Raw genomic sequence first — 17,747 nt, forward strand, 5'->3', positions numbered from 1 at the left:
AATCTTAATGTTCTTCATATATGAGAAAAATGTTACAGGAAGATGTGTAAAAACACCAAAAAGAGGATTTCCTTGGAGTGGGACTGAGACTGAGGCAGCAGTAAAATCACATGTCCCTCAAACAACAAACCCAAAACAAGCTTTTTTTTGGAAAACATTTATTTTGCTTTCTTTTTTGCTTTTTGACTATAAAACTGTGTTAAACATATCATTAGTAGATATTATTTATAAACTGTAGCTAAAATGTGCCTTCCAGAATGTTTTTTTTTTTTCTCCTGTCAGTATTTCCCCATGTGACTTCAAGCTAGTGGTCTTTTCTGTCAAAACCAAAAGCACTAACAGTTGACCTGTCTTCATCAGATGGCAGAAATGTTATTTTATGTTTTGTTTTCCTGCTCAATTTTTGCAGTTTTGCAATTTTCTTATCGCATTGTGAGGTTAATCATTTCTTATCATCTGTAGTTCAAATCTAGATCTCTGATTTCTTGTGAAAAGCAGAATCAAGACGACTAAGAGCTTCAACAGTTCTGCTTTTTAGCTCCTTGCAAAATATAAAATGTTTATGGACAGAAAGAATGTTGTTCCTGTTCTTTTGACCACAAAAAAACAGTTGGATTTTGTGAAGAACATTGAAGGCCTTCAGTTTCCAAGTCAACTTTGTGAAAAGCTGCAAGTTCAGCAAAAAAAACAAATTTCGCAACATCACCTCCCAAGACTGCATTACCAACAGACTGCAGGTAAACAAAAGAAAACTGCCCTTGTTTTCTTAATTGTAAACTTGTGAGAGACCGGTTGTAATCTGATTACAATAATCTCATTACAAATGTTGTAGTGGAGCTCCACCCCAAGTTGCAGACAAACAGCATGACTTGATGGTTGTAAATCAAAGGGTCTGATATGGGGGGGTGTTTGTCACATTTGTGGAAAAATAAATTCTTTTGGTGCAGATGATTGCAAACATTCAAGCACACACTCACTTCAGTACAATGGCTGCGAACGGACAAACTGCATCTGCAATTATCTCGTGTTTCCTCTTTCACTTACACCCCCCTCCTTTCCCAAAGGGCTGGGAAATATGGAAATATTTAAGCACGAAAAGGAATTTAGTCCGTCTTGTTTTTAAAATAAGTTCATTTTAATCTGGTTTACTGGTCTTGTTGTGTTTGAGATTCATAAATGGGCTGGAAATGCTTTTGTTTTAACGTTGGACAAAGAAATGAAATGGTAACTGGAGACGGTGGAAGAAGAAGTTGTCGAGGAAATACCTTAGACGCAGCTGACCGTTTCCCGTCTGGTCTTGTGAAAATGCTCCATCAGCTGACCGACCTGCCCACAACTGGATGGATCAGAATTTTAAACCTCACTTCCTGTTTCACCTTGTCCTGGTGATCAGAAAGATGGACTGAGGTGACATGACGAATCACGCAGACACACATTTCCTGTAAAACATTCTGTAACGAAATTCTCCTCAACAGACCTTCATGTAAAAATGAAACCAGTGTGTTGGTGTCCATGTTTGGTTTAGACGTGACTTCCTGAGTGTTTGGTCAGATGATAATCTTTCTGCTGTGGCCACAGTGATGACAGAACATCCCTGCATCAGGCTTTGACCAAAACCCACCACATGGAAAAAAACATTGATTCCTTCAGAGAAAATGAACACATTTTATTGACTCTAAAACGTCCATTCTGCTTTTGCGCTGTGCATGACTGAAAAGTGCTGAATCACTGAACCAGACAAAGCTTCTTTCCGGAAACAACAAAGACAAAATAAGGAGGAATCTGCAGACCGGTTCAGTTGGCTGAAAAGACTACACTGTCATTGACCTCATCAAGAAGTTCAAACCAAACTTAGTATTTGATTACCTTGAACTTATAAGATAAATTCTTTGGTTCTTTCAACAACGTTGTAATGACGATCTTTATCCCACTAAATTTTGTAGTCTTTCAAATTGATTATTTTTAAATGACAGTCTTAGAACTGTGGTTTCAAAAAACAGATAAATACATGATTTTTATTAAAAATTCAATAAAAAAATTGGTCAAAAACTTTTTCTTCAATTTTTCTTAAAAATGAATGGTCCTTTAAGTTGGCAAATTCCAACAAGCAAAGAGGAATGTTCTATCATTGTTTTTTGTGTTTGATGTGGATTAATTTCCTCCAGTCATGACTTTTTATAGTTTAAGTCTTTTTTTTATTAATGAACATTATTCCAAACCTTAATATTTAAATTAAATTATATAATAAAATGTCTTTTCTCTACAAAAGAAAAAAAAGCTGCCAAGTTCTGGCCTCTATACAGCCTTCATAATGTGTTCAACTATTATTCATTAAGGTTATTTAAAAATCAGTAAAATTGTTTCTTAATTGCACATTTTGGTGTGATTTATTTCATTAGTGAGCCAACTAAAGGATGAATTAAATCTGTAAATCCAGTATATGGTGTTCTGGGACAAAATCCTTTGCAAGTGCTAGAATTTCTACCACTAAATAGGGCGATTGAGGCAAATTTAAATTATTTTTTTATATCACATTTTATTATAAATTGGACATTAGCTGTGAAAACTACAGAGAAATGTGAATATTTCAATAAACCCAAGAGGCCATAGATATGTGCAATGTTTTAAACACAGATTCTTTTCTTTATTTCTTTCTCTGTACAACCAAATGGTTGAAATGTACAGTAGAAATTTAAAATGAAAGGTAACAGCTGGTAGACATATTTTCAGTATGAGGTTCACATTTTCAGCAAAAACAGATTTTCTTCAAATTTAGTTGTTAATTTTAAGTAATTATGACACATTTTTAATCTAAATTGACTTTTTAAACACTTAATAATTATAAAGTTATATAAACATAACAGTTTTAACAATTCTATAAGAATTAAGAATTATATTGCTTTGTGTTTTAAGAATATAATCATTTGTAGAGCTGAAAATGATGTTTTACTCAATAAAGTTAAGGGATTTTGTAACACAGAAGCAAACATGAAGTGCAGCCGAGACACCATCAAGGTTTCTTATGCCCGCTTGGGTTTCTGGAATGAAGATGTCCCATTCAAAGCAGTGATAAGCGACGAGCTAACTTTCCCTTCTCAGATAAAACAACTCTGAACTCTTCACCTGTGACGAAAGCCATGCGCACAAACACACACCTGCTCCGAATCATCACACACGCAAGCCCAAGCGACACGAAACCCAAGGCCAAACCTGCCGTAAATCTGTCCTGATGCAGCAGAAAATACCACACACACACTGCCAGCGGCGTGTCTGAACAAAGGCTGAGCTGCAAAGGACTTTTGTTTCTGTCCATCTCCTTTATTTATCGACAGGTTATCTTTCTTTGTGCCTTCGTGGATTTATTTCGAGTCACTGATGAATTTGGACAAACTGAAACAAACACGTTAACTTGATGGCTTACTTATGGGAATTAACTCCCGTCAGAGGTAATTCCTATTTATATTTTTTGTTTTATAAAGTGAACAGACAACATCTTTAAAGAAACGTGGAGTGGTTTTAATGGCAGGAAACCCAGAAAACAAGAGTCAAACCGTTGCAGGTTTATAGCTCTGCATTCCTGTCTGTAAAAACAGTGACACAGCAGTTGCTGCAGGAAAATGGGAAACTCTGTTACTTTCCATCAGCGCCACCACACACACACACACTAACAAGACTGTGACAAAAGCAAAGCGACATGTTGATACAAAAGTTGTCTGTCAGGGTGGCCTGATGGCTACACCGAGGCTCTCCTAACAGAGCGGTGACCGGCTAATCCCAGCAGACTGAAGCAGCACAGAGAGCCTTGATGTGGCGGAGAGCACCATCTAAGGCTGGAGTCTCACACTGCATCGCTGAGCCAAAGGCTGATGAGGTGGAGAGTTCTGAGGGGATCCTCAAGTGTAAATGAAAGTGAGGGTGTTTATGATCATAGCAGGTCAGGATGGGAAGAACTGAAGATGCGACCCCTGATGACCTTTCATCTCGCGTCTCTGCAGCTCCTCATAAATCTATTCATAAGTCACTAAAATACCTCAGATCAAACTGACCTAAAATAAAAGCAACTTTAATGTTGGTGTTTGAAAATAGCGTGCATTGACCACCTTCTTACTCCCTTTCAGAGACTCATCACCTACTGAGCCACTGTTAAAAATAAACTGACGTCCGACAGGCTTTAGTTGATTTAAATTCAGTTCTAGTTTGCTCATTTTAAGTCAAAATCAAAACAGAAATAAAAATACCACGGCTACCTATATTTTATGTATAACTGAGCCTAAAATGTATTTAATATTTGTGGTGATACATGTTTAAAATTAACCTTGGTGTACAATTCAGCCATGTCCATTAACTCAAAGTTGATTTGCAAAGAAGACACGACAAACGTGCCTTTCAGCTGGAATAAGGCTGCTTTCTTGATTAAATATAAACAAAATGAAAACTATCAGATTTATTGATTTATTTTGACTGTACCAGCATGTAAAAGATTTCTCAATAAGAATAAGGGTTGAAAACTTCTATACATTTGCAAGACCATGTCTTGACTTTTTCCATTGGCTGACGGATAGTGTCAAAATAGTTTTCTCTACAGTCTGCATTTAGGTACTTCTATTAAACTTGTAATAAAGGACAAATCTGCATCCTGGACTATCTGGACATTAAAGTATCCGGGATGTTTATTCCAAACATTTGGCACAGACAGAATAGTGATGGCTAATGGGCTCATTTTGTGGGGAAATTTGGTCAAGAAATGCAGAAAACAACACCAGATGAACATTTCTGTCATGATTCGTGCACAACAAAACAGACCCAGATGGTGGCAACCCAGACGGATGAGATGGAAAGAGTCTTTATTTTTCGTGGTGGTTGTGAGGATCTGCAGCTGGAGCGAATATTGGCGATCGAAGGATGTTAGAGATCTTGGTGGTGAGTAGAGTGGTACTATAGCGTGTTCGGGAAGACGTGGCGCGGCAGAGGAGCACTTGACGTTGACACCGGCTGAGGTTCTTGTTGATGGGCCCAGGAGGTTGAATGAATAGAATCCTGTAGACAAGGATAGGTTGAGCGAAACAAGTAGTCACAAGGTTTTGACTAAGTGTACACAACCTGAGTACTTCACCTTGGAAGGTAACGAACTGTGATGAATACTGGAGCAGGCCCCTCTTAAATAGTGAGCCGGTGATGTCCAACAGCTTGGTCCAATTGGGGGGAGCACCATGACAATTTTAGGATTCATTGAAATGATGAGAACATTGTTTTATGTTCTGATTCACACTGGCTGTGAACGTTTCTTATTTCTGTGAAGCGTCATCTATCTCTGTATCAAAAATCTTCTTTGTTTTCTTGCCAGTCATTTTCCTGGACACGCCCACCATTCCCTCTTTGCTCAATAATCATGTTCAAACCAGTTATTTTGATTCGTTGCTCATTTTTCCGCCCATGAAATAGCCTGCCCCCTTTTTCCAGCTGTCTTATTTGCTTGCACCATTCTCAAATACGTTCATGGTGCAGATTCCTCACCAGAATGTTCTTTGGCGTGTGCCACCGTACAAAGTTTAACATAGTTTCTTGGTCATCTCTACACAAATAGCCAGCATATGCACGACTGTGCACGAGCCGGGCAGCACATAAAGCTAGCTGATCATTGCTAGCTTTCAGAAGCTAGTGGAATGTTCGTGTTCGCCTGGGGGCGGTGCTGGCAGTGCAGACTCTTCCTGAAAGGGGCGGCTTTCACTTTGACATCAGCTCCTTTTCATGGGTTTGGAGGAGCTGGTGTTGAGAGCGCAAATTTTTAGAGGATTACTCAGAAATGCAGCTTTGGTGTTGCTTATAGTGAAAAATGAACAGTATCATACATTTAAAAGCTGAAAAAGTTGATTTTGCATGGTATAGACCCCTAAAAAACACGTTTTCTTAAAAAAAAAATACCTAAGAATAGCTTCAAAGCAAGACTGCAACAGAAATTTTCTGCATCATTAAATGCATTCCTATTTTTTTTATCTTAATAGTTAAAATATAATGACTAAAATTAACAATTTAATGTGTTCACGTTTAAATGTTTCAATTCAAAACATTGCACTGCTTACTTTCTTTAGATTTAGAGTAATTTCTTCTTTAAAAAAAGTTACTCTACAATAGAAGAGGCATGCTTGTTTTTGTCCTGATATCAGCTATTTTTAAATATTTTAGATTTTACTCGGATGCAATAATAGCACACTTAAGATAAGCCCACTCATTGTCAGTTCATAACCATTAAAACTGGAAACTTCTGTCTTGCTTTTAAAGGAAAGTCGTCTTTCAGCCTCGGCGGTGGCAAAATGTCCCCCGTGATAATCGGCCCTGAAAGCTGGGTGGCGTGTCGCCGGCCTTAAAGGTCTGAAGTGTAAATCTTCCGCCAGTCCTTCTTTCTTCTCAACGCAGCCAACAACTGTTCCTCGACCCGACAGAAAGCTCGGCCTGCCAAGGCATTCCCCGCATTGCTGACATGGATGAGGCATCGAGTCTACTGTCCAAACACAAGCACACACGCCGCCGTCTTCTTTTCTTGCTGTTCCACCTGGGGTGCTCCGTGGCCTTGTGGCCCTAAGAAACAAAAAACAACCCCTCAATCTGGAATAACAACTGTCTTGTCTCCATCGTGGCATCGGGGTCTGTATTATTATAAGGCGTGTGTCTGAGATGTCCTGCCGTTGACACACACAAACACACATTTAGAAACTAATCCCCCACAAGGTCTGGAGCAGCGGCCTGAATAAGCAGAATGTGCAGAGCTGAACATTCAGCCAGTGGTGTCAGAGTGTCACATACAGTAACACGTCCAAACTTATTGCAACTTGAAGGAGGCTATGATGTAAAGTGGAAAGTGACAGCTGCAGATGGAGGGAGGAACACTAAAACAAAAAACAAGGGGACAGAGGACGCTAAAACATTGTGTTTTAGGAAAAAAATCGTATGACATTAGCAAGCAATGTCAACATTTGGAACAAAACTGCTTATTATTTTGATCCAGTAAAATATGAGCAAATAAAAGATGTCATCTCTGCCTGCAGAGCTGTCATTGTTGAGTTCTTTCTAACAGCATTTAATTATGCTTATTTGTGGACGAAGCTCATTTGTGGGTATATAGAGCTACTGAAAGAGGAAGGTTTATAAGGATAAGGTGATTTTTTTCAAATATTGAGAAGATCACAAAAAATCCTAACACTCAACATGATGTCATTCTTATATCTGGGGTGAAAAAGCAGCTAACAGATGAGGATGTGACCTCTAAACCTGTGGGATTATGAACAGAAGGAGGCAGATGTATCTGCAGAAACTCCTTTTTCAGACTCATTCATACAGCCCGAGAAGCCACAACTAACAAGCTAGCACAGAAACGAGTGTAGTTTTTAGCCAAAAACAACACCTCGAGTGTGATTCACGGGACAAAGCCAAACAATTTAGAGTGCAACGGCAGCCTGAGGGAGGGAGACTTTCAGATGGAGAGGAAGACTTAAGTGAGGCTTAAAGACAGAGGGAGATTAGAGTGAGGGGGAAGAGTGACGATTAGCTCAGGAAGAATAAAGTATTCCGTTTCACAGCTCAAGGTGTCGCCTGTCAATATTTCATGTCATCATTTTCCTTTGTGTCAGTTCTACTGTGCCAAAAAAATTTATTTTTTTGTTGATTTTGTGAAGATTCATTGTCATCAGGTAGTTTTCTCTCTACTGCCATTTTTAATTTTGTTCCCTTCTTGTGCTGTACTACATTGCTTTGAATAGAGGACTACAAAGTCTTTTTTGCAAATGTAAACAGTATTATCTATATATTAAGTTGTAATAAACACATTAAAATCCCACTTCAATCATACTTTGATCTCTTTTCAAAGCGTTCTCTAACCTCCTGTATCATTCTCATAACATCTGAGGTCCAACAGTCACGTTCTGTTCCTGAGGTCCACACAGTCTTTGGTCAAAGCTCCTTTCAATTTTCTGCTGCAAATGACTGGAAAAAGTCCCTTAAACTCACCCTTCTCCCATCATAGTATTTGTTTAAGCAGAAACTGCCACATCCCGAGTCAACAGCTGTACTCCTTCCTCCTGGCTTGTTGTCTGTATGGACTGCTTTAATGTCACTGTCAGTATTGCTTGATTTTTGTGTTTGTGTTGGATTAATGTTTTTGTCTATTTTGTTCTCCTGGTTTTACTTTGCTGGGCCTTCTTGGCAGCTCATCATTGGAAATGTCTCAACTGATCCTCCTGGTAAAAAACAAAAAGTTCCCACTTGGTCTTGTAATTATGATTATGCCGTTGTTATCCATAATAATAAGAACATTTTTTGTTGTTGTTTTCTAAGACATATATTATGCAAAGTGGCAAGAGTTCTTTTGAAATTTGCCTCTGAGTTGTGGGAAGGCCCACTAACACGGAAGTAAGCCTTCACTGATATCCCATCATTTCTTAGTTTACACTCTTTCCCGCTAGATTGCAGCCCCTTATAACCCCAAGCGACCAAAATGGCGAGCAACTATTGGTTCAGTCCATCCAAATAGTTTGAGCCAGATAATGGCTCTAACGAGGAAAATTAAGACGTTAATGGATCTATTTGTTTGCAAGAGGTGGATGTATCAGAATAGAGTGGAGCAGAGAGACTTTTGTCTGCCAATTTCTGTTGCTGCCACACAACTGAGAGCTTTTTAAACTGTGTTTAACTCATGTTAAGATGCACAAAGAAAACCAATACTTTACCTCTGAAAATAATCAAAACAAAAAAAAAAAGTTCTAGTGGATCATAAATACCAAAAATAAAATAATAATAATCCAGACATAGATGACATCCTGGATGAACCCCCAATTTGTTCTATGTTCTTCTAGATCCCTCTAAACAGAAAAAGGACATAACATCTCCATGTGAAAATCACCAAAATCACAAGCTTCTTTGGAATGGATCAACAAGCTCTTTTCAAAGTAAGATTATGAAGTTGTAGACATGGATTTTCACGTCAGATGTGGTGAAAAGAACATCTGTAAATATAAACCTGATTCTTTTAACCAAAAAGAAACAAAGCAACTGAAAGAAAAGAAACTGAGTGAAAGACTGGATCATGTCCCTGTTTAAAACAGTAGTGCTGCTCTATCACCACTACTTTAGTTAAAACACCATGCTGTGTTATTCTGAGAGGTGATGACAACTTGATATGCCTGGAAAGAGTGTGAATAATTGTTACATCTGAATTAGATGCACCAGAGAAGCCTGGTGAAACTGAGCTGCAAGTTCTGACAGACATTACGAGCTGTCGCAGGAATAATCACTTAATGCTTATGTAAAAGAAATACTTAAAAAAGATTGGAAGATGCCTAAAGTATCACAAATCAAAGAGAAAATTTTTAAAAAAGCAACGTATTGTTGTAACTCATTCAGAACTAAAGGCATATTAGCACTTTTTGTTGTTTGACTGAAGAACTTACATTGTACTTGTTTGGGCGGGGGGGCATTCATGGAAACTTCAGTAGAGATCAAGTGTCCAAATTCTGGCATGTGTGAAAATGAGAATCTGAGTTTCCTTGAAACTATTCTGTGAGGTGTATGCTGACAGACCGTAGGTCCAAACAAGAAAAGTAAATCAAAGTGACTCAGGGCTCCATAACACAGGTTCTGGGAAAAAGTCCAAAAATAGTTAATTTGGTTGATTCTAATTCCTCTGGTGCTGTCCAGAAGCATGCAAAGGTGTCCCATCTCTCAACTGGAGAACGGTTACGCTGGAAGGGTACAGAGAACACCATGGTGTCAATTATTAAGCCACAGACACACTGGGCATGTGACATGTATTCAAGAACATGCTAAATGTGAATGCTATGATTGGCTGCTTGAACGCATGTTCCGGAGGGTGGTGTGAATGTAGCTTTACGCTACAGTTACCAGGCATGTGGTGAGTGATCAAGTTTGTCCAGTGTGAACACCACGAGTTAAACGTTGGTTCATGAACATGCGCTTAGCCCATGGTGTTCACACTGGACAATCAGGAAGGGGCTTCTTCTTCTTTTTTATCTGCTGTTGACTAGCACATGTCCACCACCTACAGTTGAAGAGGCTTGGTACAAAATGTCCAAGTGGGGCAAATCTCGTGAATCTGGCTCCAGGCTTTTTCTTTCACAGCTCTATTCTGACAAATAAGAAAATTTATGTCATTTGATTCCACAAACGTATATCATTAATTTCTCCTCCATGATCAATTTACAAATAGTTAAAAGGGACGCCATCCATACATCTGAGACCCTGATTGGTCAAAGTTTGGCCTGGATTAACTTTCAACATGCCTGTTTTTGAATGTAGAACCCCAAAAAACGGTTTATAAATGTACGTGTGAACACAGGAGTTTTGAAGGCAGAAGCCCAAAACGTGCTTTTACATTTGTTTTAATAGACTTTTCATTGGAAGTTAACACTTGACCGTGCGTTGCTGAAAGTGGTGTGAATGGAACTTGAGGTTTTTCAGTTGTATAAATAGAAGATATCATGAAACCATTTGAACTGGGACAAATGCCGTCTAACGCGACACAAAAGGGTTCAATCGAGTCTGTAGCTGAAGTTATGTTTCTAAAATCAAATCATTGTGGATATGCTTCAAAACTTCAAGATGTTCTCCAAAATCTGTAGAGCATTCAATTGTTGTGGATTTAATATGGTAACCAAAAGATCTTGTGACAAAAATGAAACAATATCTAAAACCAGGATCTTGGTGATGTGGAAGAGCTGGAAAACATCCCCATTTTTACACTATTAGTGGTGCAAGAATTTTTTTTTTTAATGGGCCAAAGTGAGCAAGCATCTTCCCTTGCCTTATAAGCATGAAACGAAAGGTGCGTTGTGAGAAGGACTTTGAACCATCATACTACAACAGTCCAGCCAACACAGTTCAAATTGAGGGGACATGCTTTAACCTTTCTTGATTGTCTTTTAGTTTGAAAAACTCAAAATGCCTAAAAATCTCCTGCCGCTACAAAAGCTGTCTGGGACTGATTAATTGATTAACTTACAAGCTTATATTTACAATTTGGGGAAAAAAACAAACTCTTATTGTTGAAATGCAAAGTTACATTTTCATATCTTCCTGATTGTAGCTAGTATTCAGAAAACATCTTGTTCTCGTCCATTTTTTTTCTACTGACCACCCAGATTGCTTGTACACTGCAAGCCACACATATTTAGCTACCTAATCTATATTTTTTCTTTGGTTCCTGCAGTGTTTGTTCTCGTGCACACATCAAAGAAAATCCTGTGGGTAGTGAAGGGTTCAACATGAAGCAAGAGTGCACTTCTCTAAGTGGTCTGCAGAGGCACGGCAATAAATCCCAACTCCTCCAAGTCACAGCATCTCCACCCCCGGATTGATCACTACAACGTCAATATCAGTCGGCTTGTTAGATCTTATCGTTTTATGTCTATATTTGGGATAAAATCGTGTAATTTGCTTTCAGTTCCTTTCCTACACGTACACACACCCACACATGCCAGAAACCACTGAGTAAGAATTTTCAGCTCTTTCTCAATATTGGACCAGCGACGCGGCTCACACTGACTGGCATTGAAATGCACTGTTACTTGTAGTTTCACAAAAAATCAGACCTCTGGAAAATTTCTGCTGTCTTGTGAGGCAGCGGACGCAAGTGTTGGCAAGGTGACTGTTGTGTGAATAAAAGCCCAGTAAGAACGTCAGCAGAATTTCTGTTTTTGTTCCACTTCTGTGAATAAGTTTGGTCTGTAACAAAGAACAGAGTTTGGTGGTGTGTAGTTGGGATTGTTTCTTTTGACCAGTTGTTCATTACTTAAAAAGTAAAGACGTCATTCTAATTGTTTAAAAATTGCCTTAACAGTAGCAACAGTTTGAGTGACTTTTGTCTCGATGAACGTGATGAGTATCTTATACTCTGAGTCAAAGCTTAAATCAAAATCATTCACTAGTTAGTAGTAATTGAAACATCCTGGTTATGGAGGAAGTTGCAGTAAACTTGACACTTTATTTAATAATAGAATTCACAAGCTTTGTAGTTAAAATAGGAAAAAAAATATTTTTTTTCTTAGATTTTTAGACTTTCAGAATAAGCTTAGATCAAGCATATAATTAACCCAAATGGAAACTATTTCAAAAAATGATTCAACATTTTATACAAACTCAATTATTTTTTGTTTTGTTCTTGTATCCATTTTAATTTAATATGTTCATTTTTATCATTATAGTTTGGTTAAAATAAGCTGCAGGGGAAATAACTCTTTATATAAGTCTTTATTCCTTTATTTATATATTTTTAAGACTCCTATCTAGTAATGTGTATGGAGTTGAAATTATTAAACACAAGTGTCTTTCTCACCTGGGAACAAAACTTCTGGTTTCCTTGCAAGTGAACCTCAATGTGGTTCACTACAATGCAACTACAACAAAGAGAGGGATAAAATAAGAGAGATAGTAAGACTTTACAGAAAGAAAAAAGCACAAAAAGCAAAGATGACATGCAAATCTGAACATGTGAATGTCTCTCAGAGCAGACGCTCAGAAATGGGAAGGTGCCAGCAAGTACAGAAATTCCCTGATTTATCCTTGGGTTTCTTTCCTTCAGATATTATTGCTTTTTTTTTTTACCTAAACATCAATAAAGGAGCATGATAGCCAGAGGGTTAATAAAAAAAAAATAAAACTGAACGAAACATTTTACACCTATCTCTAAGAAGACAACAGATATATTCAAAATTAAAGGAGCCATTTCTCTAAAATGCACATGAAGAGATCACTAAATCCAAACCTTTAAAAAGTTTAATTATAAAAAACACACATTTACTGATAATTTCACTTAAAGGAAATTTCTGAACGTATCATGGATTTCTTTTGAGCAGCTGAAGTCTGTGTCAGCTGAAGCATGTGACAGATAATCACAGAAAATCCCACCAGATCAGCCTCATTAACAGTCAACAATTTGCTCAGGTAAATTAGGTAGTTTATTTATTTATTTTTAAAGTTTGAACAAATAAAAACATGCAGGGATTAAAAAACAAAACAAGAATCATTACTCCAACTTTTCACCTCCATTCTTCTCTGAATGCATCCACCACAACAGATGGGACCCCCCAACTACCCCAGCGCTTATTACCGCTTTTCATCAGTGAGGCTTTAAAGCATCATCTGTCCAAGGGGACTAATCAGCTCTGTATTATCCCCCACCATCCCCCCCAAAACACAAACACAAAAGCTTATGTAAGACCTGTTGCTTCCACAAACTTCCAATCATCAGTTTGTTAGTTTAATTTATGAAAAACATGATTTTTTTTTTCTAGGATTATTTCAATTATTTCACGGTTCCAGTTAACTGATATTTCAAAAGCAGATTCTGAGCAGAAATGTAGCTGACAAAGTTAATTCCCTTCTAAATTTCATCTGTAAGCAACCTTAAGTCTTAGTCACCACAGTGCTTGTGGGTAAATACAGGCTGTGTGTCTGTGGGTGTCAAATGGGCAACCTGGTATGGGGTACGGAGGTGTCCCACTCAAAATATTAACGTCATAGACCCCTTGGTGAGCCAGTATGCTACTACGGGTGACAGGTAGTAGCGTAATACAACACATAAGAGTAAGTAAGTGAGACGCAGGCGCGTTTTGTGGATTTTCACCCCCCCCACCAAAAAAATCCTGAGTGCTGTTCACTAGTTAAGTGTGGCCTCCTTCTGTGCAGCCTGATATGGCATTCACACTTTCAAAGAAAAGTCTACGTATACGTGCGTAGATGACAATTTTGGGCTTCCACATCTGGAATTCTCATGATCGCTCGTCGCTATGCAAGTTATTGGCCAAATCCAAATTCTTCCCCTACCCCTGCATCTTCTTCCTACCCCTACATTTAGCCAAACAGGGGATTTCTCCCACTTGATGAGGTCATCGGTAGTCAGCGGACAGTAAAGTAGTGCGGAGCTGCTACAGCTTAGAAATTTAACTTCAGAAAGGCCATGCAAAAACAACTCATTACTTACATTAGAAGAAATCACGTAAGTTCTAAGCTTAGCAGTCCTTAACAGGATAGTTCACTTATTCAGACTTTATATTTTGTTGATTAATTTTATATCTCTGTATCAAGGTTAGGTACAAACCTTTTTGTTGCTACTTTGGCATGCTGCAAGGCTGAAGAAATGACAACGAAGGTACACTGATACTAAGTGTTTATGACATATACTGTAGATTGTCAGGAAAACTGTGAGGACCAATGTGTGTCATGTTAAAAGATGTTTTAATGAGCCTGCATTTATCTGACCGCGTTTCAATGACTTGGTGTGTCTCACTGTTGCTCCACACCTTGCATTCGGTGGCCGTTTTGGTTCAGATGTTTCACTCTGAGCATGGAGTGTATTCAGACTGAGGAAATAGAGCAAAAAAGAGCTTAGTCCAACTGGAAATGAAACCGAGATCACCTTGAAAGATGGGTCAGAGAGCGGTTCCAGGGTCCGCTTGTATGTATTCAGACGGAAAATTTGTTCTGCATTATTGTGGGAAACAAACTCTGGTTCACTTTAACTGAACTAAATGTGTCCATTCTGAATACACACTTAGTTTCATAAGCAAAACCAAAACTAGCTTACATGGGCTCATCAGGAAGCCCAATTTATATGCAGGGCTGCCATTTGAAGTCAACTCTTAATAATGCAAACTAGGGAACGTATGCCATCAGGAAAATCTGATGTGCTTGTTTCAGATATGTGCTGTCCAGTTTGGATATTTTATATATACCAAGAAAAGGTAACTCCAGGCCTTAAGGACCACATTACTGCATGTTTTCCAACATACTCTGCTGTGACATGTTCTAATTGGCTGGACACACCTGAACCAGGTAATCAGTCATGAGTAGGGCTTGGATATCTGGCCCTCGAGGTCTAGAGAAGCCTATCCCTGATCTATACCCTCATATCGGTTGAGCTGTGGTTGCAGAAGCAAAAAGTAGACGTCTTTGTTCCATCCTAAGCCTTCTTTATCACTACCATAATTGTCTCCTGGAGAATTTCATCCAGTTCAGTTATAGCGTTATGAGGTTCCGCTTATTGAACTATTATTTCTCACTCAGTTTTTAATTTCCAAAATATTGTTTTACAAACTTAGGGTCCTATGATAAAGCACAAAGAAATATGGTTTGGTAAATTGATAAATGAATAGATTTCCATTATTGAAGGTGATCCTCCAGAAAATGGTAAAATTACAGCAAAAAAAATTCTAATTTATGTGGATTATATGATGTTCCGGTATCTCCAATTCAATGTAAATTAGAGAATCAAAGTCACTTATTGAACTTGTGATTAAAGTGTTTGTCTTCTCAGGCAAGACTCCACACTGAGCTGTTTTTAATCAAGTTTAGCTTGCTCCAGCATGTAAAGTTGCTTGCTAACAGTGAAAGGGCTCAGTCAGCACTCAGACCACACACACACAAGCACATACACACTGTTTGACTTCCCTCGTTCAAGCCACCGGCTCTTTCAGCTTCCTTTGTGTCTGACAACATGAGAGAAAAACATTCACTTTCAACACACTTTCACTTCATCTTCCTGCGAACTCTTGCGTTCAGAGCAAAAGCGAGAAGAAGGCGAGAGAAAATACATGGGAAAGAGGAATTTAAAACACTCATTGATGTTCATATCTAACGTTCAGCCAAATATGCATCCAGGACATGTTGCTTTAATCAGTCAAAGAGTTGCAACATTATTATTTTCTCATTACAGAACAGAGCCAAACTCATCCTTTTTAAAGTAGAAGTAGAGAAAAACTTCAAGATCCAAAAGTTCACTTGTGTTTTGGTCAAGATTCTTTCCTGAGTGGTTGCTTTTGAAATGGTGAACCAGGGAAATTATGCATGAGATTATGGAGTATGACAATGGCACGTGCAGAAGAAAACCCCGAAGACCCCCCACACTTGGTACAAAATTACAGCGCAGAGGATAAAACAGAGACTCTGAATACAACAAGACCTATACATTTGAGTTTAGTAAGCAAACAGAGGCCAAGGACAGTGATTTGACTGCAGAAGTATGAAAACAGCACAGCACTCACGTGGCAATTATGCAGAACTTTCTATCCACAACTTCACCATTCCTTAGTTTTTCAAGTAACACTGTTTTTCCAAGTAAAGTTCAGCTTTTTTTTTTTTTACAAACTTAAGGAATTCAAAAACAAAAAATTATTTTCTGATATATTTTTCCAAAATTTTGCAAAATAAATTAATTAACCTATATTGGTGCTGACCTAAAGAAATGGACCGAACATTCTACAAAAGCCTTCTTTCTCTTTCCATTTCACCAAATTATTGAATTATTGAATGTTTGTTGACGTTGCTGTGACCAATAAATTCAATTCATCGGTTTCTCCAAGCAGAATCCTTTGGAAAATAATGAAAATGGTCTTTCTTTGATTTACAATCCTTTCCAACTGCGGTCAAATGAGCCGCCGTTCACATTTCCGTGGTCACATCAAGAAGCTCCGTGGAGTCTGGTGGAGATTTTCCAGCGTTCTCAGTCCTGCTACCGTAAGTATTGGATGAAGCTCACACAAAAAATCCAGTGATGCTGATTTGACCACAGAAATGTGAACGGCGGCTCATTTGACTGCAGTCAGTGTGAAGATACCATCTTCTCTTCTCCAGAACCTGAACTAGACACTAGGAACAGATGAGGGTTTAGTGCATGTGCAGCAGAGCTGTTGATGGAAAGAAGAATCAGTAACTCAAACAGAGTCTGTCTGTGATAGTTTGACAGATTTAAAAGGAGAAATACTCGGAAACACAAAAACAAAATGATTGCTTATTACATTTGTTCTCTTTCATAAGAAAAATATCACACATACATGTTAAAAACTCAAAAAAAAACATGATCTTCATTAGAGAGGGACTTTAAATGTACAAAAACCCCTAATTGCATAGAATTGTACATATGTATTTATGAGTAGTAAAAATGAAAAAAACAAACAGAACTAAGTCACCCAATTGCAAAAGATAAGATGTATGGTTGACATTTCACTTGTATTCTTGTCCTGTTTTCAGCTTTTCACTTAGTAAGCAATATTTGTTCAGGTTTTCCTGCTCCATTAATCAACATAATATCATGCATTTTGAAATCTAAAATACTTAATTTTCCAAAGCAAAGTAAAAGTTCCTGGAACATCAAAGCAAAACCACAGTGGGAAATGTTGAGTTATTTTTTTTTAGAGAGCCGTTGATACATTTTTGGAAGACTTGTTTGCGGCAACCATTATTCGAGAAAAGACTGCAATTTAAATGTGTGCAATTTCTCCTGAAACTGCACACATTGTAGCAGGAGGAAGTGTTTGACAAAGGTTGTGCAAAAAATGAAAAGTGTTGGGTTGCAGCCTCGTGTGGCTGCAGGTTGGCTAACATCATGTTGAAAGTGAGTGAAGACATGGACACCGTAGAAAGACAACACAGGTTACGGTCCAGTTTTGACACAAGTTACACAAACGAACAAAGGTTTCTCACTGCTTCCTACTCTAAATTCATAGAAAATTGCTTGTTTTCTTTTTGTTTGAGCTTTTTGCTTTTGCGTGAGAAGAAAGAGGAAGTCTGTTTGATGATGATATTCTCACGCAGACAAACTGAAATAACTTGAGTTGTATTTTTTTGTCTTTTCTCTCTCAAATCTTCGTCTTCTAAACCGCAAAAAAGGAGAAGTTTTTGTTCAGGAATTTAGGGTGACTCAGGATCTGGATGATTGGCACTGTCTAGGACTTAAAATTAGCCAG

Source organism: Oryzias melastigma, linkage group LG16 (genome assembly GCF_002922805.2).
Source record: "Oryzias melastigma strain HK-1 linkage group LG16, ASM292280v2, whole genome shotgun sequence".
In the NCBI taxonomy this organism is placed as follows: Eukaryota; Metazoa; Chordata; class Actinopteri; order Beloniformes; family Adrianichthyidae; genus Oryzias; species Oryzias melastigma.